The sequence below is a fragment of the Rhinolophus sinicus genome, linkage group LG01 (assembly GCF_036562045.2).
Source record: "Rhinolophus sinicus isolate RSC01 linkage group LG01, ASM3656204v1, whole genome shotgun sequence".
Lineage (NCBI taxonomy): Eukaryota > Metazoa > Chordata > Mammalia > Chiroptera > Rhinolophidae > Rhinolophus > Rhinolophus sinicus.
Window position 1 is genome coordinate 143,288,408 of NC_133751.1, and position 25,734 is coordinate 143,314,141.

The window sequence follows — 25,734 nt, forward strand, 5'->3', positions numbered from 1 at the left end:
TTATATATATTCACATTTTCCTTATATTTGAAAGTTAATTGATATACAGAGCTCATTACAATTTTGCCATACAGGAACTAATGATAATGCAATCATAAATTTAATATTAATAATTAAAATTTATAGAAATTGTATCAATTTCTCAAAAATTTATAAAAATCATATTTGCAATATATGAGTCTAATTTGATTTTTACTTGCAATTCTGGTTTAATTTATTCAACTTTCAATTCATATAATACAATGATGCATATAAGGTATGAATACATAAACCAAATTGGGATCTGATGAAATTTTCACCCTTTCTCACAGCATAAAAATTTTCTGAATTTTTCTCACAAAGAAACGTGACTGAGAGATAAATTACCATTTAAATTTATATTCAAAGCCTTGTGCTTTAAGTAAGACATTAAAAAGTTAATATTTTAGGATGAAGAGAAGATGGGAAGGGCTGGAATATACTCGTATGTGACATGTATAACATATATAACATATTGATAGTACATAGTAATTATTTGTTATTACATGATTCCATAATAGAGTGGAAAGAGCTATGATATGGAAGCTAGAAAAATCCTGGTTCAATCTTGTCATATTCTTCCCTTGGGAATATTTCTGATTTTTCTCAGTTTCACTTAAGAAAAAAAAAGTGCCACATTTATTTTCATTCTTTCTTATGGTCTTATGAGGTTATTTATGGTGATATATTTCTCTTGGGTTACTACTTTGCTGAATCCCACAGGTTGATATGTAATACTCTAATAAATCATTTAATTATATTATTTTAACATTTGTATTTCCATTTCAACACTGAAAGTATCTAGAGCATGTTTGTTTTTTTTGTTTTTTTTCTTTTTTTTCTTCCTTCCTTCCTTCCTCCCTCCCTCCCTCCCTCCCTCCCTCCCTCCCTCCCTCCCTCCCTCCCTCCCTCCCTTCCTTCCTTTCCTTCTTTTTTTTAAGAGTTTTATTAAAGTATAGCTGACATACAATATTGTATTAGTTTCAGGGGTCCATCACAGTTATTCAATATTTATATACCTAAAAAAGTGATCATCATGATAAGTCCAGCAACCATCTGATACCATACTATGCTATCACAATATTACTGACTGTACATTACATCCCATGACTTACCTGTTTTATACCTGGAAATTTGGAACTCTTTTTCCCCTTTCCCTTTCACCCCCTTTTAAAATTTATCAGTTATAGTTGACATTCAATATTATTTATATTAATTTCAGGTGTACAGCATAGTGGATAGATACTTACGTAATTTAAGAAGTGATCTCCCTGAATAATCTAGTACACCTAGCACTATACATAGTTATTACCATATTATTGACTATATTCCCTGTGCTTTACTTTACATCCCCATGACTATTTTCTAACTACCAATTTGTACTTTTTAATCCCTTCACCTTTTTCACCCAGCCACCACAACCCGCTCCCATCCATCACCACAACAAATCTAGCACCCATATGACACCACACATAGTTATTACAATATTATTGACTGTATTCTTTATGCTATGCCCTATATCCTCATAACTACTTTGTAACGACCAATTTGTAGTTCTTAATCCCTTCCCTGTCTTTCACTCACATTTCTAACCCCCCTTCCACCGGGCAACAATCAAAATATTCTCTGTATCTATGAGTTTGCTTCTGTTTTGTTTGTTAATTTTGGTCTTAGATTTCACATACGAGCGAAACACATTGCATCTGTTTTTCTCTGTCTGACATATTCCACACAACACAATACCCTACAATACCCTTGCAATCTCTTTGTTGAAGTTCTCACTAAGTTCCTTGGGCACCCTTATAACCATGGTTTTGAATTCTGTCTCTGGTAGGCTGCTTGCCTCCATTTTGTTTAGTTCCTTTTCTGGATTTTTCTCCTGTTCTTTCATTTGGGGTGTATTTCTTTGTTTCCTCATTTTGGCTGCCTCTCTGTGTTTGTTTCTATGTATTAGGTAAATCTACTATATCTCCCAGTCTTGGCTGGGTGGCCTTATGTAGTAGGTGCCCTGTGGGACCATGGCACAATCTCCCTAGTCACCTGTTCAGGGTGTACCTGGAGTGTCCCTTGAGTGGGTTGTATGTGCCCTCCTGTTGTAATTGAACCTTGATTGCTATTGGTATATCAGGCTAATTGTCCCTCAAGCTAATTGACTGTGAGGTTTGGCTACATCCACAACTTACAGGCTGCTATGTGGGGTGGCTTACTCCATTGAGTGGGATTCACCCCGGAGAGCTCTGGTTCCTGTTGAAACTGCCCATTGTGTGTGCCACTTGTGGGGATAATTGGGTGGTGCTGTGGTCTAAAGCCAAACTCTAAATATGTTGGTTCTGGTGCCTCTTGGGAGGGCTTTGGTTGCAGGCCCTAGTTATCCACTGCCTGTGATCAGCTGGAGACTGTTTGGCACGAGCTACACAGTGATCTGTAATTTGCTGCCTGTGCTGAAGTTGGAGGCATGAGGGAGAGGCCATGCTGTGAACCGAGGATGGCTTACACCAGTACTGGGCCTGGGATAGCGCTGCAAAAAGTCAGGGCACCCTGAGGCTTGGTGCCACCTGCTGGCTGCCTTAAGGTTCAGCCACTGACAAAGCCTTTTCAGTACCTGAGTTGGGTGAGCCAGGGTTTCACGGAGTCACTAGGGTGGGAAGAATTATGGTCACCAGGTTAATGTAGACACTAGTTTGGTGCTAGTGCTAAACCTGGAGTGATTCAGCAAAAGTCTCAGAGAATACCAAGGCCAGTCGCCGCCCACCTGGGGCTTGTGGACCCTGGTAGTTTTCCAAGAAGGACTGCAATGTGGGAGAGGCTGGCTGCTCTCAGAGAAAGTGCCTCCAGTGGTAAGCGAGTTGGGTAGGGTGGGGTCCCAGCTGAGTTAGCAAGGTGGAGCAGTGGAGCTCACCAGGCCAATCAGATTTCAACTTGGCCTGTGGGGGTGGGTTCGACTTAGAAAAGATGGTGCATATTTGCTGGCTGCACAGGAACAGGACCCCTCACTGGGAAAATGACTGTCCTCCACTCCTACCCCCAAAGCCACATACCTCAGTCTACTCCCTGAATGTCTTTCAAGACCTCCTGAGTCACCATCCCTCTGCTAGAGCCCAAAGTGAGTACCTACAAGTGAATGAGTGTGTGCACAGGCTTTTTTAAGAGGATGTCTGGGTTTCCCTTCTGTCCCACCAAAATGATTTGATTTCCCACTGTTTTTCACAGCCAAACGTGGTGGGGGCTACTTTTCCTACCACCAGTATTCCAAGATGTGGAGCCTGGCATAGGGGCTGGGGAGAACCTCCTTGGCTGTGATAGCCCTCCTTATTCTCAACCACCACAGAGAGATGTGGGGCCAATTTTGCATCCCCTCCCATCCTACCAGCCTCTACGTGGCTTCTTTATATTTTCAGTTATAGGACTTCTGTTCAGCTAGACTTCAGATGGTTCTCCAGGTTGATTGTTCTATAATTTACTTGTAATTTTAATGTGTTCATGGAATGAAGAAAGCACAGTGTTAATCTACTCTGCCCTCTTGGAGTTTCACTTTTGGTTTTTATAAAATGGAGGAGGAAAGTAACTAATTTATAGTGTTCTTTAAGAAGGTTTGAGATAGTATATGCAAATAAAAAATACCTGACATCTCTGTGTCAGAATAGCAATAAGTGCTTTCTTTACATGTACTAAGTCTCCAGAATCCTTTAAAGCAGATTGTATTATTATCCCCAATTTACAAATGATGCAAAGAAAATGACTGAAGTATTATGAATGTAAACACATGACATAAGGTCACACAGCTTGTGTAACCAAGGATCAAAATTCAGGTTAGTTTGACTTGTCATCTACTTCCCTCTAACTTGCATCAGCTCCCACAGATCTAGGAATACAGTAGGTTCTCAAGACATGCTGGGCCCCTTCCTCACTCTTACCTGACATTGAATATCCTGGGGAAATGAATTCATTGGGACCTTAGCAAGACATATTTGTGTTTTCTATGGATCTGAGACATAAACAAACAGTGAGTAATATAGAACTTCACAACTTTCAATGTTAAAAAATAGGAACAGCATTGTGGGAAACAGGCAATTTGGGGGAAATATTTACTCTCTCCTCAATGCTTTATGATGCAACTGGGACAAATGTGTATTGGGCAATAAAGTTCTCTGCCCAGTGTTATTACCCAAGGCACAGTCTATGACCATTTTCTGTCTATAGTTTGGATTGAATTTACTGCTAAGAAAAAGACATATTTTTAAGCCAGGAATGTAAGTCCTCTATTGATCTTGCCAACAAGAAATGGTAATATGTACTGGGAATCCCCACTTAACTTCATCAATCACCAAGGGAGTATACTCTGTCACAGAGGCAATTTAAACTTACTAACTAGTTGGTGGTTTATTTCGATGAGTCTTATTTGTTATTTTTCATTTGCTTATCCTTCACTTATTCTTCTAATTTCAGATTCTTTTAGGCTCCCTCACTTAGCTGAAGGTGAGGGATCTAAGAATACAGAATCTATGTCTCCTTCCATCAGTGTTCTGTTTGGAATGAGGGGGACATACACTAAGGGGAATGTGCATGGAAGTTTTTCATAAAGATATTATTTTCCTACATTTTTGTAGTGTTTTTCAATACAAATTTAAAGCTTTCATGTGCCTTTTCATGCTCCTAACTGTACTGTAATTTAGAAAAGCGGGTATTATTATCTAAATTCACGTACTGAGAAATTTGGGAGTAAACTCTTTGTAAATATATCCAGCTGGTAAATAACAATCAATACTCAAACCTGAGTCTTAGGATTTCTAGTCAGCTTTTGTCAACATGTGACAACAGAAAGAAACTACTGTAATTTTGTGTCATTTGTTTTTTAATTGCATTAAATAATGTTTAATAATTAATTTGTTAAAGAAAATCATTTCTTGGCAATTTCCTAAAAAATAGAATGGTAAGATAATATTTTTACACCTTTTTATGTTATGTTTTAAAGCAAAATAAAAGTACATGGTACTGTATAAATGAATTGTCTGCCATCCCATTCTTAGGCTAAGCAAAAAATTCCATAAAAAGAAACTTCTCAGAGCAATGCCATTGAATCTGGAAACTATTTCAAATATTTTGAGTTGATGTGAAACTAAAGTGAGCAGAACAATTAAAAATTGGTTGAAGATTTCTCATTTTAGTTCTGACATGTAATGAGGTTAGAAGTCATCATTTCTTCCCTTACCTCAAAACAAAGCTGAACAAATTGAAAATCAGTAATTTTTCTTGTGCCCATCAGAAAAATCAGTAATTTTTCTTGTTCCCTGCAACAACAGTTGCCACCCTAAAATCTGGAGAGACAGTGAATACATAGTGTTACCACTGAGATTTACTCACTCGGAGCAGAAATCTCTGGAGCCATGTATCAACTAAGTTTTTGTTGTTGTTGTTGTTGTTTTAATTGTTTTTTATTTTCTGTATTCTGATGTTCTGACGTCTGGGGTCTTGTTGACTTTGGAGAAACTACCTTTCTCATGGTAAGCAACTTGCCAGCAATTATGATTTTCAAATGCAACCCAACCAATCCAGAGCTCACACCCAAATCACCTCCTTTATTAGGCTCTTATATCTACAAAGAAATTGAATCAAAATTAATAACATTACAAAAAATAAAGCAACAGGCTCAGATTTTTTCCACCTGTTAATATTTCCATATATTTAAAGAATAAATGATACCAATTCTCTACCATCTCTTCCAGAAAATAGAAGTGTACGGAACATAGTCTAAGTCATTTAATGAGGCAAGCATTACCCTAATATCAAAACAGGATAAAGACATTATTAGCAAAGAAAACTACAGACCGGCATCTCTCATAAACATAGATGCAAAATCTTAAAAAATATTTGCCAATCAAATCTAATAATGTGTGAAATAAATTATACATACACCACTTCAAGTGGGATTTTTTTCTTCAACTTTGCAAGGCTGGTTAAGCATTTGAAAATCAGCCAATGGAATCCATCACACCAACAGGGTAAAAAAGAAAACCATATGATTATATCAATTGAGGCAGAAACATTTTTGACAAAATCCAACACCCATTTATGATGAAAAACTCTCAGCAAACCAGAAATAGAGGGAAATTAGCTCAACTTGACAAAGAACATCTAGAAACATTCCTATAGTCATGTTGATAGTATGTTTCCTTGATAGGGCATGATATAAATGGCACTTTACTTCTGTGTTTTTCCTACCAAAATGTATAAACTCATACTAACCATAAATAAAACACCAGACAAATCCCAATAGAGGGACATTGTGTAAAACATCTGGTCAATATTCCTCAAAACTGGCAAAGTCATTAAAAACACTGAAAGTCTGAGAAACTCTCACAGCCTAAAGGAGCCTAAGGAGATAAGATAACAAAATGCCATGTGGCATCCTGGAAGGAATCTTGGAACTGAAAAAGGACATTAGTTTAAAACAAATAAAATCTGAATAAAATATTAACTGTAGTTAATAATTTGTGGGACTATTGTTCCCTTACTTATAACAAATGCATATGCCAAGATAAGATGTAACTAATAGGGAAACCAATATATAAAACTTTCTGTATTTGTCATTTTTTTCTGTAAATCTAAAACTATTCTAAAAATAAGTTCATTTTAGAAAATATATCAAAGGTATCAGATGTTAATCTCAACAATTTTTAAACGCGTGTACTTCTTTGTTGTAGATTATGCCTTAGCTTCCTATTGAATTGTACCTGGGGTCCCAAAAAACTGTATACACGTTTTAAGCGATGGTCAACGTTGCTCAAGCAGTAGTTCGCCATAATCTGAAGGGTCTGGATGCTGATGGTAACCACTTTGAGCACCTCTTGAAATTGCAGAAGTCAAATGTGACTTGTATTCATCTTTTGTTTTCACTATATATTGAGTACTATAATTTTAATACAGTTTTCCTTTCTTAAAATGTGTATACATTTTTGGTACCCTCTGTATATAAAGTTTGCTCCAACTCAGAGGGTCTCTCTACCTTTTGTGCTGTGTTTCCTTGTTTGTCATTTGGGTAGAGAGGACTGAAGTCTTTGGGAAACCCTGTTAGTCCTAGTTTTCTATTGAAAGCATGTCTTGTTTTATCAGAAAAATCTTTGAATTGTATAATTCCCCATCACTTCCCCAAAGAAAAGAGCTTTTTTGTTTAACAGTGAAAAAACACATTTTTTAAAATATTGATGTGAAATAATTCTGTCATTTTCTTTCATAGTGCGCCTTGCCCTCCTTAGCCCTTTTCAGCCACAGGCACTGAGGCTAAGTGCCAGATTCAGTCCTGCCTTGATTCTGAGCCAACGCTTATTTATTAGTCTTTTGATCTTGACAAAGTGAAGTGTGGGTTATCCACCCTTGGGCTTGGCTAGACAGTGAGTTAGGTCCTGCAGATTTCATTCCCACATGCAATGGCTTCTTTCTCTTTCCCAGCTGGTCCATATAACCAAAGTGCCTTACTGCCTTCAGGCTTAGCCTGAAGTGGAAGTAGTAACACTAATACAGTGCAGAATATTCTGTCACAAGTGATAATTCAAACCCAATCTTTAGGAGGGTTATTCAATATTTGAAAACAGTTATCAAGCTACCCAGAAATGTCTTTTCTCCAGATGAAATATACTCATTTCTGGATCCCCCAACCTCTTGATTTCTTACAAAAAGGGTTCTTCCGTTTGGATATGGTCCCCACAGGTAGAACATTATCCCAATGCTGAACCTAATAATCACCATCAAGTGCTTATGAAAATACTAGCATGACTAGCATATGTAGTGGTTTCCAGATTACACAGAAATACCAGAGAGTGTCTTTACCTTTTAGGTACTAAAAACTTTGTAAGACAATTAGAAAGTAATAAAACATATGATAAATCCCCACTGAATGTCTAACCATAAAATCCTTTGGGGATTAAGAACAACCAGAGGTCATTTCAAAACTTGATATAAATAGGGGAGGCTTTATGGAGAAGTTAGTTTAGAGCTGGATCTTGAAGAACATGAGAAACATTTTTTCAGAGGTAGACATTTATTTTCAGTAGGGGAGAAAGCACATTCAAGTCATTATCAGGGGCTCATCTTCTGTTCAGACTTTAGAATATAACACGAGATAAATAACTTCAAATATGAGAAGCCTGAGAAAAAGGAAGATGATTCTTTTTTCTCACATAGGAATTCTCTATCAGTCCAGCGACCCCTCTATCAGAGCTCACAGAATCTGCAGGAGATGCCCGAAAAATCATTGTTTTCATTTCTTAACTCTCAAAGACCTTCCTCTCAGTACAGCAGACATGTAGTTTTAATAACCAACATGGACACCAAATAGTTCTAAAGATAAGTTATGGTCTAAGTCATAAACCTTGAATCCTTAAAACTCTAGAGTCATCCATCATGTGGGGGCTAATCTGGCATAAAAGTTTGTGGAAAATAAAAAACCTTAATCATAACAACAGACATCTACAGTTCTGATTTGACCTTCTATAGCATTCACTCTGACCAATGATTTTTGTGATTAGATGATTTTGAATCTTTGTGCTCTGGGCTGTGTTTCTGATCACAATAACTTTTAATCAAGATTTGTGATAACAATAACTTTTAATTACTCAAGATTTCCCGAGAAATAGAACCAATAGGATGTGTGTGTGTGTGTGTGTGTGTGTGTGTGTGTGTGTGTGTGTATTATAAGTGATTGGCTCACATGATAATGGAGGATGAGAAGTCCCAAGATCTGCTTTTGGTAAGATGGAGACCCAGGAGAACTGATGGTGTATATATTTTTTTTAATTAAAGTTTATTGGGGTGACAATGGTTAGCAAAGTTATTTTCTGTATTTTCAATCAGAGTCTGAAGGCCTGAACCAGGAGAACTAATGATGTAAGTTCCAGGTCAAGTTTGAGTCTAAGAGCAGGAGAAAACCCAGTTTGAAGAGAGTCAGAGAACTAATTCTCCTTTAGTCAATCTTTTGTTTTACTTAGGCCGTCAAGGAAATGGATGAGGCCTGGTGAGAGAAATCTGCTTCGTTGATTCAGATGTTGGTCTCATCCAGAAACACACTCATAGACATACCCAGAATAATGTTAAATCAAATATCTTGGCTCACAGCAGTCCAGCTAATTTCATACATAAAATTATCATTATACTAACATTTCCTGAGAACCCAATACATTCCTGTCATTTAAACTAAGGACTTTAATCTTCTTATATTTAACTTAATCTTCTCAGACACTCTAAGAGCTCAGGTCCAATTATCATCTCTACTTTCCCAATGAAAAATTAGAGGTACAGAGCGGTAAATATCTTTTTAGATATCATACCTCTAAGTGTGGAACAACATCTCTCCCCAAAGCTGTCTAAACTACTACATTACAATAACTGATCCCACTGTCACTGTGTTTTGAGTCCAACTGAGCCAACTAAAACGATCACAATGATATAGGATAGCTAGCATGTCCCTAGGTTGACAGGGAGGTCCCTGGTGAAATAAACAAAGACAGCCATATCCTAAAACTTCAGGTTTTGAAATCACTCCTTCGCTCCAGGACATAATGTAACAAGGCCTTGAGATTAATCATAAAATTCCTTTTGGCCTGACAGATGGAGCAGATCTGATAGATAAAGACTAGGTTACTTTGCTAATTCCTTTAAGAAGGGCAAGCAGAACAAACCTGGTAGACAAATTTCATTAGAAGGCACCAGTTCCATTCTTCAAACAAGTTCCCTTCTTCAAACATCTCCCCTTCCCCAAACAGGCAAGGGAAGGTATAAAAGTAAGAGCTTTTGCCTCAGTCATGGGGCACCCCCCATTCGGGACCCTCTCCCGCTCGGGAGCTGCAACCTCTTTTCCTGCCTCTAATAAACTATCCTCTTTTTAATACTTTTTGCCTCTCCCTAGTCCGTGTTTCCATTCTTCGGCTTCATGAGACATGATCCCGGCCCACACTCAGAAACTGCCCGCAGGTCCAACATCACCTACATCAACAATTCCAGCTTTGATAGCAGTGTTTGCTGTAATGAACATGAACTTAAATCATAACTTTATGTACATATTGTGCACAGTAAACCTGGCTAAGAACCTGATAGCTCTACTTTCATAAGATGACTATGAGGAAGGAAAATCACAAGGCTTTCTGAAGGCGGAGGTCTAGAAAATCTAACTAGTAGAATATGGAGTATATGAAGGAGAATAATAATAAATTATGACTAAAATTTACTGACACCTGTAGGACTTCTTAGTGTTTGCCTGATGTAACCCCTCAGTTTATCTAAGAGTAAATTGAGACCTAAAAAATTGGTTTTGCGACTTATCCAAGGCTTGGTAAATTGATAGATCTAAAGTCATGTTAAATTATGAAAAATCTTGAATAACAGCAGCCAAATATATACTCCATGTTCTGGTAACACTAAACTACTTATAGTTCCCTGCTCACCTTTCCATATTGCTGCATACATCTGTGCATACATAGTAGGCTCTTTTATAGGAGACAGTTATGCATATCTCTCTTCCAGAGCCTACCGTTAAATATTTAGCGTCTCTCCCCTGACTTTTTGCTTTTGTTCAGCTGAACACTTGTGTTCCAAACCTTTCCTGTGATTTTCACCCAGCTTTATTTTTAAAGCTACTCATCCATACTTTAAAAATCCGCTAATGGGTAACCTATACATGTACGTAATTTTTCTTAAACCCATTGTTGACGCCTTTATAACAACTGATGGATAGATCTATCCATTGCCCTTTTTTATTGTTTTAACATTGTTTAATGATGCTTGAATTTGTTTAAGGATAGAGACGGTGTTGTTTCGGGGTTTTTTGTTTTGTTTTTATTTTTCATATTTGTATCTCCAGGATATAACAGTTTTCCCTTCCTTCACATAAATTAATCCTATGTAGGGGATCTACTGAAAGATTTTTATTACAGGGGAAATGTGATCAAAACTCTGTTTGAAAAAGAGACTTTGGCAGTGGTAAGACATGTGAATTGCAGTGAGGGAGACTGAAAAGCAGAAGCGTGGTTGGAAGATTAAAGGCCTGAACCAGAAAGGCTAAGGAAGAAATGATGTCCAAGTGAGAAAGAATCAACAGGATTTGTTAATACTGGATGTGATAGAAATCCTTGCTATATAAAGTGTAGAGGCGGGGCCAGCAGTATGGCAATTTGTTGCAAACTTCTTAGAAAGGTAGGACTTCAGGCCCCACTGGAGACCAAGTGAATAAAAATTTGCATTTGACCAAGATCCCCAGGTTATTTGTATGTATATTCAAGTTTCAGAAGCACTGGTCAAAGAGGAGGAGAGAGCAAAAGATGACAGGCTTCAATCTTTTGTTTCTTAGTCAAAGGATTTTTCAACATTTTATTCTTTTACAGATTCCTTTACAGATTCCTAGGAAGTGACAGTAGGCCAGGGACAGGTGAAACATTGATCATCTCAAAGAACCACGGAAACAATTGGAAAAAAAAATTTTTTTTGGTATAAAAATAAAGCCCTGTTATTCATACAAGTTCTACAAATCTTTAGAAAGCTCATCATGAAATGTGAAATACTGAATGTGTCTTCTACTGCATTTTTGTGGCAAATGCCTCTTTACAATATGTAGACACCCCTAGGTCCATACGCAACCATGATTATCAGGTATGTCAGTGAGGCCCTCAGCTCACACTTTTTTCCTCCATAAGAATTTAAAAAAAAAAAAAAAATTAAAAATCTTATTTTTATCTATTATACTATAATTTTGTTCTTCAAGGCTATTCTTGAAGCTAAATTCCAATCAGTTCATTCAATAGACTAATTTTAGTGTGATAATATGTTAATAGTGATGTAGGTGATGTTGGATCTGCGAGCAGTTTCTTACTGTGGGCCGGGATCGTGTCTCCTGAAGCCAAAGAATGGAAACACGGACCCGGGAGAGGCAAAAAGTTTTAAAAAGAGGATAGTTTATTAGAGGCAGGAAAAGAGGTTGCAGCTCCTGAGCGGGAGGGGGTCCTGAATGGGGGGTGCCCCATGACTGAGGCAAAAGCTCTTTTATATCTTCCCTTGCCTGCTTGTGGAAGGGGAGCTGTTTGAAGAAGGGAACTGGCACCTTCTAATGAAATTTGTCTACCAGTTTTGTCCTGCTTGCCCTTCCTAAAGGAATTAGCAAAGTAACCCAGTCTTTATCTATCAGATCTGCTCCATCTGTCAGGCCAAAATGAATTTTATGGTTAACCTCAAGGCCTTGTTACATTATGTCCTGGAGCAAAGCAGTGATTTCAAAATCTGAAGTTTTAGGACATGGCTGTCTTTGTTTTTTCCACCAGGGACCTCCCTGTCTACCTAGGGACATGCTAACTATCCTGTATCAATAGTAAGAGTATGTAATGTACATAATGCTTATAAGAAGCCAGGCACTCTTCTAAGCATTTCATAAGTATTAACCCATTACATCTTCATAACAAACTATGAAATAAGTAGCATTAATGTAGTTTTCTTCATTCTACACAAGAAGAAACTGAAGAGCAAAGTGACTTACTTAAGGTCACAAACATCAGTAATAAGGCTGACTTTCAAACCCAAGACTGACTTCATTCAGAGACACTGTTCTGAACTCTGCCAATGGTTCTGCAACGTCAGCGTGTGTCAGATTATCTGGGAAGCTGTTAAAAGACAGATTTCTGCCTGTCCCAGAATTTGACTCAGTAGGTCTAGTGTGTGGTCGGAGAATTTGTATTTCTAACAATTTCTCAGGTAATTCTGAGGCTGTTGGTCCAGGCCTCACACTTGGAGAATCATTTCATCAACAAGACATATATATATACTTCTCCATGTTTGCTTATTTTCAGTTTACATTATTTTGTTTTAAAATTGTCTTTTTGTAGGAAAAAACGTGTGATGGTAGGAAAAAAAATGAATGATAGGAATTGAGACTCTTCAGGTGGTTTGAGAACAGCATTTTGAATTAAGTAAAAGGTCTTTTGGAATGCCTAGTACCAGATACATGCTTATGGACTCGACTTTATAGCTAACCCTTTTCCAGTAACTCTGGTCAGGTAAATTTGTTCATATTTATTTCTGTTGTCTCAAAGTAATAATTTTCCAACTATTTGACTTATGCAAAATGTTAAACATGGGTTTTAAAATAATAGGGGATATAACAATTTCAGTATGGGTGGGTTAGAAGCAGCAGGAGACCTAGGTACTTTGTCATTAATTACCTGCCTGCCCTCCGACAGGTCCTATGATCTCTGTTCTTTATCTGCAGCATGGGAGTCTTGAACTAAATCAAATTGTCTCCTTTGTCCTAATCCTGTGGATTAGTAATTCAAGATCTAGGGCCAACAATCTCTCATCAGAGACAAGATCAAAGGCTCTGCAGAGTCACTTTCTAATGCTGCAGTAATGCCCATGGCTTTCTTGCTACTAAAAAGGAGGAAACAAACAACAAAAAAAAACCCTCTGCCAGCAGTTTACTAATCATGAATCTATGCAACAGTGACATTAATCTTCTCTTCCTATTAATAGATGCACATGCCTAGGGGCTTAACATTTTCCAACTAGCTTAATAAGGACAAAAAGACTGAAGGGGAGGCAGAGTTGCCTAATTGCTTAGGCAGCAGCTATTGTGGTGTTGCTCAAAGTGGTATAAACCCAAAAAGAAGAACAGAGGCAAGATGGCAATTCCGCATATCCAATGCCAGCATGTTGTCTCCAAAAGAAATGAAAAGCAAGTCATTTGATCAGTTTTGGTGCATCTCTAGGAGCACATTCAATTAAAAACCCAGATGAATTTCAGTCACCATCCTGCCTGTCTAGCTATGTAAAACAAAGCTGAAGCCCTCACCCTGAACTTGCCATGGAACATTTACTACCAGAATACAAAAGAAAAATAAAGTGAAGTCTCCCTGGCTTTACAAAACCCAAGTGATTTCTAGCTCAGAAAGTTATCAGGCCTTACTTACTGTGCTCAGATATTTCTTGGACATTTGAATATAGAAATCTTGTGAAAGGGAAAAAAGAGTGATATATGTTTGTAAAATGCAAACGCATTTCACATATATTGTGATTTGGGCATTTTTTCTAGTTCCATTTCTAAATTAAGTGGATTTCTATTACATCTGAAGTACACAACCTTTCCAATTATTTTGAGTTTTTCAAGTAATTTATTCCCAGTACAGAAAAATAACACTTTGAAAATAATGTATAAATTAAAAAGAAATAGAATGTTATATAAAATGAGCCAAATCTTGCACATCAAATGAGTTTATCTTCAAACAACTTCCTTACTAAAGAATACCCACCATATAGACTATTAGAATGATTATTTTTGAGCTTCTGTACTGATATCACAAGTAATCTGAGAATGAACCACATTGCATAGAATCAAATTGTACCCAGGAAATACTCAGTAATTTTAAATCAAACAGTCATATTTGAGTGCTTACAAAGAGCCAGGTACTTTGCTAGATTTTGAGCACACAGGTAGGAAAAGATAATTGCCTTAGCCTCAAGTAAGTTAGGGAGAGAGCAAGGCTGTTGTTTACAAATAACAAAACCTCTTCTAGTTAACATTTTATATTTCCCCGAAGAGGGAAACTATATTTGGATTATGGGAAGCCTGAGGTAACCAATGTCTGCTATAACCCTAATGAAAATTTATGGAATTTAGCACAAACACAAGAGGTTTTCCTCAGATTGTTTGCAGAGTTAGAGAAGGGCTTATATATGTCATAGCATTTGAGCATAAGTTGGAAATTATGAGTACTTTCAACTTTACAAATGTTGACAGATTACCTGTTAAAGTGGTTATCCCAACCCACACCCACCAGCCATATATGAATTCCTGTTGTTCCACTTTCTAGCCTACAGTTGACATTGTCAAACATTTAAAGTTTTGCCAAAATGATAGGTATGACATTAGAAACCATTGATTTTATTTTTTCACTTTTCCATTTAATAGTGGGGTTGAGGATCTATTATGTTTATTGCATAGTCAGTTTTTCAATTTCATCTTCTCTGATGTCTATGTCTTTTGCCTATTTTCTATTGGGTAGTTTATTGTTTTCCTATTGAGTTGTAAAGCAGTTCATTATGAATTCTGGTTTTGAATTCTTTTTCTATATTGATAATAAGGTAAGCTATGCATAAATAAATAACTCCAAAATTTCAGTGTATTAACACATCAACAGTTTTGTTTTGTTTTGTTTTTTTCCTTTTGCTTGACTCAAATTCTGCTGCATGTCCAGGCAACTCTTTAGGGATTTCAGTTGCTTTGAACCTGTGGCACATTTATGACCATGTCAGGGAAAGAAAAATGGAATGTTGTTCATAGGCCACTCACAATCCATTGGACATAAGTAGTCATATGGCTCTGCCTAACTACAAAATGTGTACATGAGATGTAGGGGAAAATGGAAAATTCGATAAGCATATTATCTCTGTCACCAGTACTTTTTATCATGTATGAAATAAGTTATTAATGTATTAATTATTTTTATTATAAATGGAGGTTTCATTATAAAATTATTTCCCTGTGATTATTGAGCTGGTCATATGCTTCTATCTTTTAATATGTTAGTGTGATAAATTATATTAATCAATATTTAATTGTTAAATCATCCTGCTTCTGTGGAAAAACCCACCTTGCTCATAACCTACTCTATTTGTATACATTGAAGGACTCAGGTAGCTAATATTTTGTTTAAGATTTTTGTGCTATATTCATAATATTGAACTTAAGTTTATCATTCTTATTTTTTTCTGCATTTGTCATGAAGGTTCTTAAAATGGGTTGGTAATATTGTATTTTCTGAAAGAACTTGAATGCAGATGATATTATTCATTATTTGAATATTTAATGAACTTGTCTGAACACCATATATTCTTGTGTTTTATTTCTGTTGTGTGTCGTTTGTTTGTTTGTTTGTTTGTTTGTTTGTTTTTTGGGGGTGGGTATGTAATGTAGGTTATGATTTACTGATTTAACTTTTAAAATAGTTTTAGGTATATTCAAGTTATCTACTTTTTTGAGTCAGTTTTACTAAGTTTATTTTTCTTGTAAACTTTCCATTTCATCTATGTTTTGGAATAAAATTATTTGCAATATTCTCTTTCACCAATCTTCAGTTGTCACCTTTATGTATGCAAACAGAAGTTTGGGTTGATTTTATTAGTCTAGTTGCCTTAAAAATCAACTTTTTACTTGTTTGACTTGTCTTTTGTTTGCCTTTTATTGCTTTTTGCTTATATTTTTACCATTTCATTGTTGATTATCTCATGTGTTACATTGAAAGCTTGGCTCATTGATTTTCTTTCGCTCTCTTATAATAGAAAAATTTTCAGAAACAAATTTTTTCTTTAAGCTCCTAGCAGCTGTATGTGTCACATGTTGATTTGTAGTTTTTTTTTTTTAATTTATCATTCAATTCTTTATATTTTTAAATTTACACTATAATTGTTTTTTTGTTTTTTTTCGACGAGTGAGTTATTTTGAAGTGGTTTGTTAGTTTTACTTGGACTATATGTTTTGTTTTTTCTGATTAGTCTAATTTTCTGAAATCTATTTCTAACATAGTGGCATTTTAATTTATATAAAACAATTATTAAAACATTTTTGAGACTACAATGGCTTAAAATACAACATTTTGTTTATTAACGTAAACTCAGGAATGCTGCATTCTCTAACTTTGGATGTAGAGAAATCAAACTGATAAACTGTATTGTTAAAATAGTTTCCATAAATTTGTGTCAAATTAGTCTATCAATTAGTAAGAAAGTTAAAATCTCCATTTGATGGAAAATGTTGGCTTTATTATGCCATGTTAATATGTACTTTCAAGTTTAGACCAGAACAATATTTCTGATAAAATGAACATTTTATCCTTAAGTAGTGACCCTTTTGGTCCCTGACAATGCTTTGTGTCTTAAAGACTATTTTAGCCTCATTTAATATAACAACAGCAACATTCTTTTAATTATATTTGAGTAGGTATTTTTTCTTTATTTTTTACTTTCAAACTGTGTTTTTAAAAGTAAATCTTATAGACAATATGCAAATGGTTTTCTTTTGTTTCCACACAACCTTTGATTACCAAACATTCTTAGTCTAATCACATTTATTGTGACTACTGATATATTTGGGTTTATTTGTATCACTTATTATTGTGCTTTCTATAACACTGTCTTTTTTCCCTTTCTTTTTTTGCCTCCTTTCTTGTACTCTCTTATATTACTTAAATTTTCTATAACTGTTTGAGTGTGCAATACTGTATATGTATTTTTTCATGGTTACTTTAAAATGTTTCCATGATTACAAAGTTTAAAATCAATAAATCTCTACCTTCTGTCTGAATAATATCGAACTTTTAAAATGTCCTATATCTATCCCATCATTCTTGCCTTACAAGTTATTGTTGTCCAGTGATTCAGTTATTTTTAGCTTTTATTCCCCAAATAGGTGTTGTTATTACTCTCCTTGCTTTTATTCCATTACTCTTTGTATTTTACTATGTATTTTCCCATTTCTTTATTCACATTACTGTATTGAACATTAGACATTTCTGCAGAATCTTTTTCACATTTTCCTTATTTCTGAAACACATCCTTTAGAATTTCTTTAGTGAAAGTCTACTGATTGTAAACTCAGTTTTGTTTATCTGAAAATGTCTTTATTTTACCCTTGCGTGTCAATGAATGTCTTTATTTCATCCATGTTTCTCATACTAATTTAACTGAGTGTATTTTAACCTCTGACATTTTTGCAGCATCTTAAAAATATTTTTTCACCTATCTTTTGTTTTCAGCTTTTTGTTGTTGTTGAGAAATCTGCATCACTATGCACCCTGAATCAGACTGTTGGAACTCAAATTAAACCTCTGTAAGATCTTTTCACTCTCTCACAATGCATAAACTGTGTTTTGTTTTGTTTTATCTCTTACATTTTGGGTTGTACCTAAACCTTGGGTTGTTTTCCCCATTATTAATTCCATCTTCAGTAGTGTCAAGTGTGCTGTTTAATCTGCCTTGGAATCATATTTTATTTTAATGCTTGCATTCATTTCCTTAAGTGCTATCTAATTTCCTTTCAAATATGCCTGGATTTTTAAAATTGTATCATGTTCCTCAATCATGTTCTTGTTTCTCTTATTAATAATTTAAGCATTTGTTTCTTCATTTTGGTAAATCAATTTACTTTAGAAATCCTGTCTTTTTTTGTCTTTAATATACTATTTTTTAAAACGTCTCACATCATATAATTAAAATGTACACAATTCGTGAAGGAGTAATGTGTGTTGGTTTTTGCCAACTCTCATTAATAGTGATTATTCCATATTTATTTCATAAATGTAAATTGTGAACTTACCTTTAACTGATTTTAATCCAGGGACATATTATGAGGCCTGTGTTGAGGGTTAATTCCTTAAGAAATGATTTGTGTTTACCTGAGCTGCGTGTCTTGCCATGCTAAAATACGGATACTTGAACCATTTCTTTCTTTTTTTTTTTTTAAGACATCCTAGACCACACAGAATATAAATGTGCAAAACAGATTACTGAATGTCAATTCAGTGATTGTGAATTCTAAGAGACATTTGTTTTCCACTCAGAGCTCTGTCCAGGAGAGATGTATTTCTAGTTCATTCCTTTTGTAAGTCAATAAACGGTTCTTTATTCCATATTTTAAGAATCTGATTTTTTTTGTGGGGCATGCTAACTCGCTATCTTGCTTGGGTCCAAAATCTTGTCTTCTGCTTTTTTTTTGTGTTCCTCTTAGGTCGTAAGCCCCTCAGCCATGGAGAATAGCTTATCCCTTACAACTGATGAGAACTCTTGTTTCCTCTCCCTTTCATGTTTGACCCCTGGTAATATCACTTAATTTGGGGGAAGGTTTGTTGTATTTGTTCCAGCACATCTAGATGTTAGATAGTAGGAATTTTTTGGCAGTCTGGACCCCTAGGTTACCAGAATAGACACCAGATTTATGTGTGCTGTTTAAAAAGAAATCACATTAAGACCTGCATCTAAATAGGTAAATGCTCAGGGGCAACATAATATAGTGTCTGGTACCAAACTGTCTAGATTCTTATTCTGGTTCATCTTAGTTTTATGACCTTGGATAAGTTGCCTAACTTTTCTCTGCCTTGGTTTCCTCATCTGTAAAGTGAGGATGGTGCCTTATGGATTGTTTTGAGAAACGAGTCAATAAACACAGTAGTGCCTGTGTGTGAGAATTAAGCTTTAAAAAGTATTATTAATCATCATAGCATATGTAAGTAGAGGCATAAAAGTACTTGCACAGGACTTGAAAATGAAATTATATTCTATTGTACTGCTGGTCCATATCAGGCACTATGTAGCTTCTGTATTATATTGACAAATATAATCCTTACAACAAGTCTGTTATGTGTGCAAGTGTATATTATTCCCATTCTATCCATGAAGAAAATTGATCACCTAAGACTGACATGGCTTTTGCATTGCTGGAATTAAAATGGAATCCAAGTTTTTCTTGCTCCACAGTCCAAACACGGCATCAGAAGATTTAAGCTCAATTCTAGACTCTATCAGCTACCAGTTTGGTGATAATAATAGTCAAAAGTTATATTGTACTTTCTATGTGCTAGTAACTATTTATGAACATTTAAACTCATTCATCATACAGAGTAGGCCTTTGAGAAAGGTGCTATCATTTCCATTACCCCATTTTATAGATAAGAAAACTGAGGCACAGAGAGTTTCAGTAACTTGCACAGAGTTACCCAATAAATAGGAAGTAGAAAAGGATTTGAACCCAGACTGCATAGTTCTAAAGTTCATACTTTATTAGCCTATGCTATAGAACTTGTATAAACACCTTGTTCTGTCTGAACTTTAGATTCCTCATCTCTACTATGAAGATTACATAATGTACTTTTAGGGATTTTTATGAAGATTGAATAACATCACACAGATGAAAGACATTTAGAAAACACTGTAAAGCACCTTAAAATTAAGTTTTTTTTTAATATAAAAACATTTTGTACAATGGGCAATAATTGAAGCTCATAAGATGAATAAATTGCAATCTTGATAGTTTAATATTTACTTTTAATTGTATTATCCAAAAGAGGTTGTCAACACTGATTTAATTATTTCATCACTTTTTGTGATAAAAAGATTTTTTAAATTATTTTTATTTTCTTATTTTTTAAAATAACTTTTATTTTTCAATTACAGTTGACATATAATATACTGATTTTAGGTGTACAACATAGTGATTAGACATTATGTAACTTATGAAGTGATCATCCTGATAAATCTAGTACCTATCTGACACCATATGTCGTTATTACAGTATAACTGACTAAATTCTTTATGCTATACTTTACATCCCCATGACAATTTTGTACCTACCAATCTATACTTCTTAATCCTTTTGTCTTTTTCACCCTTCCCCCAACCACCTTCCCATCTGACAACCATCAGAATGTACTCTGTGTCTACGAGTTTATTTCTGTTTTGTTTGTTCATTTATTTTATTCGTTCAGTTCCACATGTGAAATCATATGGCATTTGCCTCTCTGTTTGACTTACTCCACTCATCACAATACACTCTAGGTTCATTCATGTTACTGCAGATGTCACGATTTCATTGTTTTTCATGGCTGAGTAATATTCCATTTTATATATGTACTACCTCTTCCTTATCCACTCCTCCATTGATGGACACTCACGTTGCCTCCATATCATGGCTATTGTGAATAATGCTGCAAGAAACATATGGATACACATGTTCCTTTGAAATAGTGTTTTGGGTTTCTTTGGATAGATATTCAGAAGTGGGGCAATGGGTCCTTCTTTGTCTCTTGTTATTGTCTTTGTTCTAAAGTTTATTTTGTTTGGTGTAAGTATTGCTACCCCAGTTTTTGTTTTTTTGTTTTTTTGTTTTGTTTTGTTTCCTGTTTCTATTTTCATGAAATATTTTTTCCCATCCCTTTACTTTCAGACTGTGTGGTCTTTCAATCCGAAGTGAGTTTATTTTACACAGCACATGTAAGGGTCTTGCTTTCATTTACATTTAGCAACCCTATGTCTTTTGATTACAGTATTTAATCCATTTACATTTAAAATCATTGTTGATAGATATGTATTTATTGCCATTTTATTATTTATATTTTTAGTTATTTTTCTTCTTCTTCTTGAAAAAAATCCCTTTAACGTTTCTTGCAATATGGATTTGGTGTTGGTGAACACCTTTAGCTTCTTTTTGTTGGGGAGGCTCTTTATTCTCCTTCAATTTTAAATGATAGCTTTGCTGGATGGAGTAATCTTGGTTGTAGCTCTTTGCTTTTTATCACTTTCAATATTTTGTGCCCACGCATTCTGGACTGCAAAGTTTCTGTTGAAAAAGCAGCTCATAGTCTTATGGGAACTCCCTTGTAGATCACTTACAACATTTCTCTTGCTGCTTTTAAGATTCTTTCTTTGTCTTCAAGCTTTGGAATGTTAATTATGATGTGTCTTGTGGTGTGCCTCTTTGGGTTCATATTGCTTGGGACTCTGCACTTCCTGGGCTTGTATGTCTATTTCCTTTGCCAACTAAGGTAGGTTTTCCATCATTATTTCTTAAATAGGTTTTCAACTACTTACCCTCTCTTTTCTTCTAGTACCCTTATGATGAGAATGATATTGTCCCAGAGGCTTGTTAAACTATCCTCACATTTTAGATTATTTTTTCTTTTTGCTGTTCCAATTGAGTGTTTTCTGTTACCTTATCTTCCAAATTGCTAATTTGAACCTCTACATCTAATCTACGATTGATTTCTTCTAACATACTCTTTTTTCAATTGTTGTATTCTTCCTTTCTGACTGTTTTTTTTTTGTTTTCTATCTCCATTTATATGTTTCTTATATCTTTGAATTATTCTACTAAATTATTCAGTGAATCATTCTACTCCTCTCCTAAGTTCATTGAGCCTTCTTATAGCCAGTGTTTTGAACTCTGTATCTGGTAGATTGCTTGTCTCCATTTCGTTTTGTTCTTTTTCTGGTGCTTTGTTGTGTTCATTCATTTGGTTCATGAATCTTTGTCTTCCCATTTTGACTGTGTCCTTGCCTGTATTTCTATTTATTAATTAGGGCTGCTATGTCTCCTGGTCTTAGTAGAGTGGCCTTATGTGGTAGGTATCCTGTGGGGGACCTGATCACCTGAGCTGAGTGCTCCAAGTAAGTCCCTTGTGTGGGTTGTATATACCCTGCTGTTGTATTTGAGCCTCGGCTTCTGTTTTCACATCAGTGGGAGGAATTGACCCTCGGGTTGATTGGTTATAAGAATTGGCTGTGACTATAGTGGAGGAGCTGTTATGCAGGGGCTGACCCTACAGAGCAAGATTCACTTTAGCAGAGCTCTCATGCCTGCTCAGTTGGCCCTTTGGGCATGTCACCTGCAGAGGCTACTGGGTGGTGCTTTGGCTTGGTCTGAAGCTGGACACTGGGTGTGAGGACCCCAGGGCTTCCTGCGAGGTTCCCTGCCACAGGCTAGATTCAGCCACAGACTGTGCCCTGCCTGGGCCCACCTGGCATAAGCCATAATGCGATCCACAGACGGCAGCCACCCACATTGTGCTTGAAGATGCCTGGGAGAGGCGAAGCCACGAACTCATGCTGGCTGTCACTAGTGCCAGGCTTAGGGCTGCTCAGCAAGTTGTACTGGACACACTGAAGCCAGATGTTGCTTCTTTGGGTTCTGAAACTTTGAGAGGTTTTAGGAAAGTCCACTGCATGAGCCAAGACAGGTCACTTGTACGGAAAAGCCACTGGAAGCAACTTGGGTGGGCCTGCAAGTTGGGTCGGGCGAGGACTCACTAGGGTGGAACCAATGGTGTTAGCTAGGTTGTTAGAGACTCAGATATGGTGGCCACCTGCATCTGCATGTTGGAGAAGGGATAGTTCAACAAAGAAATAATAGAGTCTATCAGCAATTCTGTCTGGGAAAAACCGCCACTCCAGCCTTCACCCTGTAGCCAGCTAGTTCAGTTCCTCCTCCCTGTATATCCCTGGTACCTTTTGAGCTGCTGCCCCAGTGCTGAGGCTCAAAACAATTGAGTACATCAGTGGGGGCCCCTTAAGAGGAGTGCCTGGGAGTGCAGCTGCCCTCCATCTTACTCAGCCACAATCGCCACTGGTTTTCACAGCCAAAATTTATGGGGACCTCTCTCCCCAGTACTGGAACCCTGGGCTGGGGAGCCCGGTGTGAGGATGGGACCCCTCGCTCCTCAGGGGGAACCTCCACAGTGAAGATATTTTCCCCAATTTTAAAAAGCCACACATGGATTGGCACCAACCCATCCACGTCTCTGTCCCTTTTGCCAGTCACCACATGGTTTCTTCTGTATGTCCTCTGTTGTACACTTCTGCTAAGCTGGATTTCAGGCAATTCTCAATGATGATTGTTCTGTAGTTTAGTTGTAATTTTGATCTGGTCATGAGTGGAGGCACGTTCAGCATTTACCAAGTGAAAAAAAAAGAATTTCATCAGAGTGATAATATTTTGACTATTATTTATAAATATTTACTTACATCCTCCCATTTCATTATAACAATGACAAATCATGCATCATTGAATCTTAATTATATGAGTAATTTAAGGAACACTGAATTATTTTACGTGATTGAAGTTTTGGGTATTCAAGAGAGTTGAAATCTGTCAAAAAAAGGTTGCCTGTGAATAGGAAAGATTAGAAATTGTATTGTTCATGTTTGAAATTTTGGAGCCTAAGATATTTATATGTAGATATGTCTTTTTGCCTAAACTCATTCCAGTCCTTTCAACTTTCCATTAAGTGAAATATCTGTACAGATATTCCCCTACTAGTAAGAAAGAAACTTGGGAAATTTCACTTTTTCACATGTAACAACTAACTATTGGGGAGAAATGACTTGCATATTATTTGAATAGAAATGTTCCTAAGACTAAATGGGAATGACTTTCAAACTAAGATGAATATTAATCTTTTATTCAGCTGTTCCAGATTGAGCATGTGTTCTACATTATGTACTGTTTTTTATTTATTTTTTTCCCTTCATTTTTCAATTATAGTTGATATATGATATCATATTAGTTTCAGGTGTACATTTATTTATCTTATGACGTGATCACCCTGATAAGTCTAATACCCATACATATTTATACAATATTATTGATTATATTCCCTATGATATACTTCATATCCCCATAACCATTTTTATAACTGATAATTCGTACGTCTTAATCCCTATCTATCTATCTATCTATCTATCTATCTATCTATAATATATATATTTTCATTTTTAAAAGCTGACACATTTGTTTTGATAAACTCACTTGCATAATGTAGATTTCATCTTAATTCCTCAGTTTGAATTAGCAGGTCAATTATAATTGTTTAGTTTCAGGGGATCCATCAGATGATTGATAAGGCACCTTAACTATGGTAAAAGCAATTGTGAATACAAGTGGTAGCAGTTTGTAGAATGCTATGAGATTAATTTGTAATATGTTTTACAGGTAATGGTAAATCAAGCAGTTCACCAGGGCACTGTATTTTTCCTAAATGACTCATTAGAAAAATAGTTAAAACTAAGAAATGTTGTGTTAGAACCAGTTTCTTCAAGGATAGAGGCAACATTTAAACTGAAATCTTGATGCCCTTCTCTGCTCTATTGTTTACATTTAATTCTTATAATTTTGTATTTTTTAATCTTCAAATTTGTTAATAATCTAATTCCCCCAATGTGTATGATTATAAACTGTAAAGAGGAGTTTTAAGCATAACAATGTATTTAAGCTATATTTTCATTCGTATACAAAGATATTTACCTTTTTAAATTCAGTAGCTACCGTTACATAATATTTCACAGTAACATAATGTCATTTCATTCTCTATTTATAAACATTTAAGCTGTTTCTATAATTTTGCTCCTGGAAGCAATGTAACAATGAACACTTGTATTACTTTGTACGTGTGACTGTTTGTACAGATTAATAAATAATGAAGTTTCTGAAACAAAGATGATGTCCATATTATATCTCACATATATTCCTAACTTTCCCTCCAAAAGGCTTATGGCAATTTATACAAACATAAGTAAGCAATCAATGGGTGTGTGTTTGTTTCCCCCACATTCTACCAATATTCTCAATCATTCTTAAGAAATTTTTAAAAATATGGTTGTTTCTTTTTAAATTTTGGAGTCTCTTCTTTTACTTGACATTTTTACACTTAGCATTGCATGATTCTATATTAAGGAATTGGGATTTCTTTCTACATAGGCAGTTCCTGAAGGAGGATGAGAACAGCATTAGAATACTTCAAAATGCCAAGTTTGTGGTTTTCAGGAAAAAAAAAGATAAACAAACTGTATAATAAATAAAAGGCATTTTAGTTATAAAGTTATTGCTATTTATTAAAGTGGCAATTTAAAAATTAACCCAATCTTTGTACTTACATCTTTATATGTACATATATTATCTCATGAAGAAAGGAATTATTTCCAATGTCACAAGTGTAGATGATGAAACAAAAGTAAAAGAGAGAGGAAAAGTAGTTTTTCAGAATACTAAAGTGAGTTTTAAATCCCACAAAAGCTCCTGGCTTTAGAAAATTGAATCATTTATGCAAGAGATGATTGTCTAATCATGGTACCTGAGTAATATAATAGGCCCATTGACACTGTATAATAAATACATGTGACACTGGCTTTTGAAATATGTCCCTGATTTCC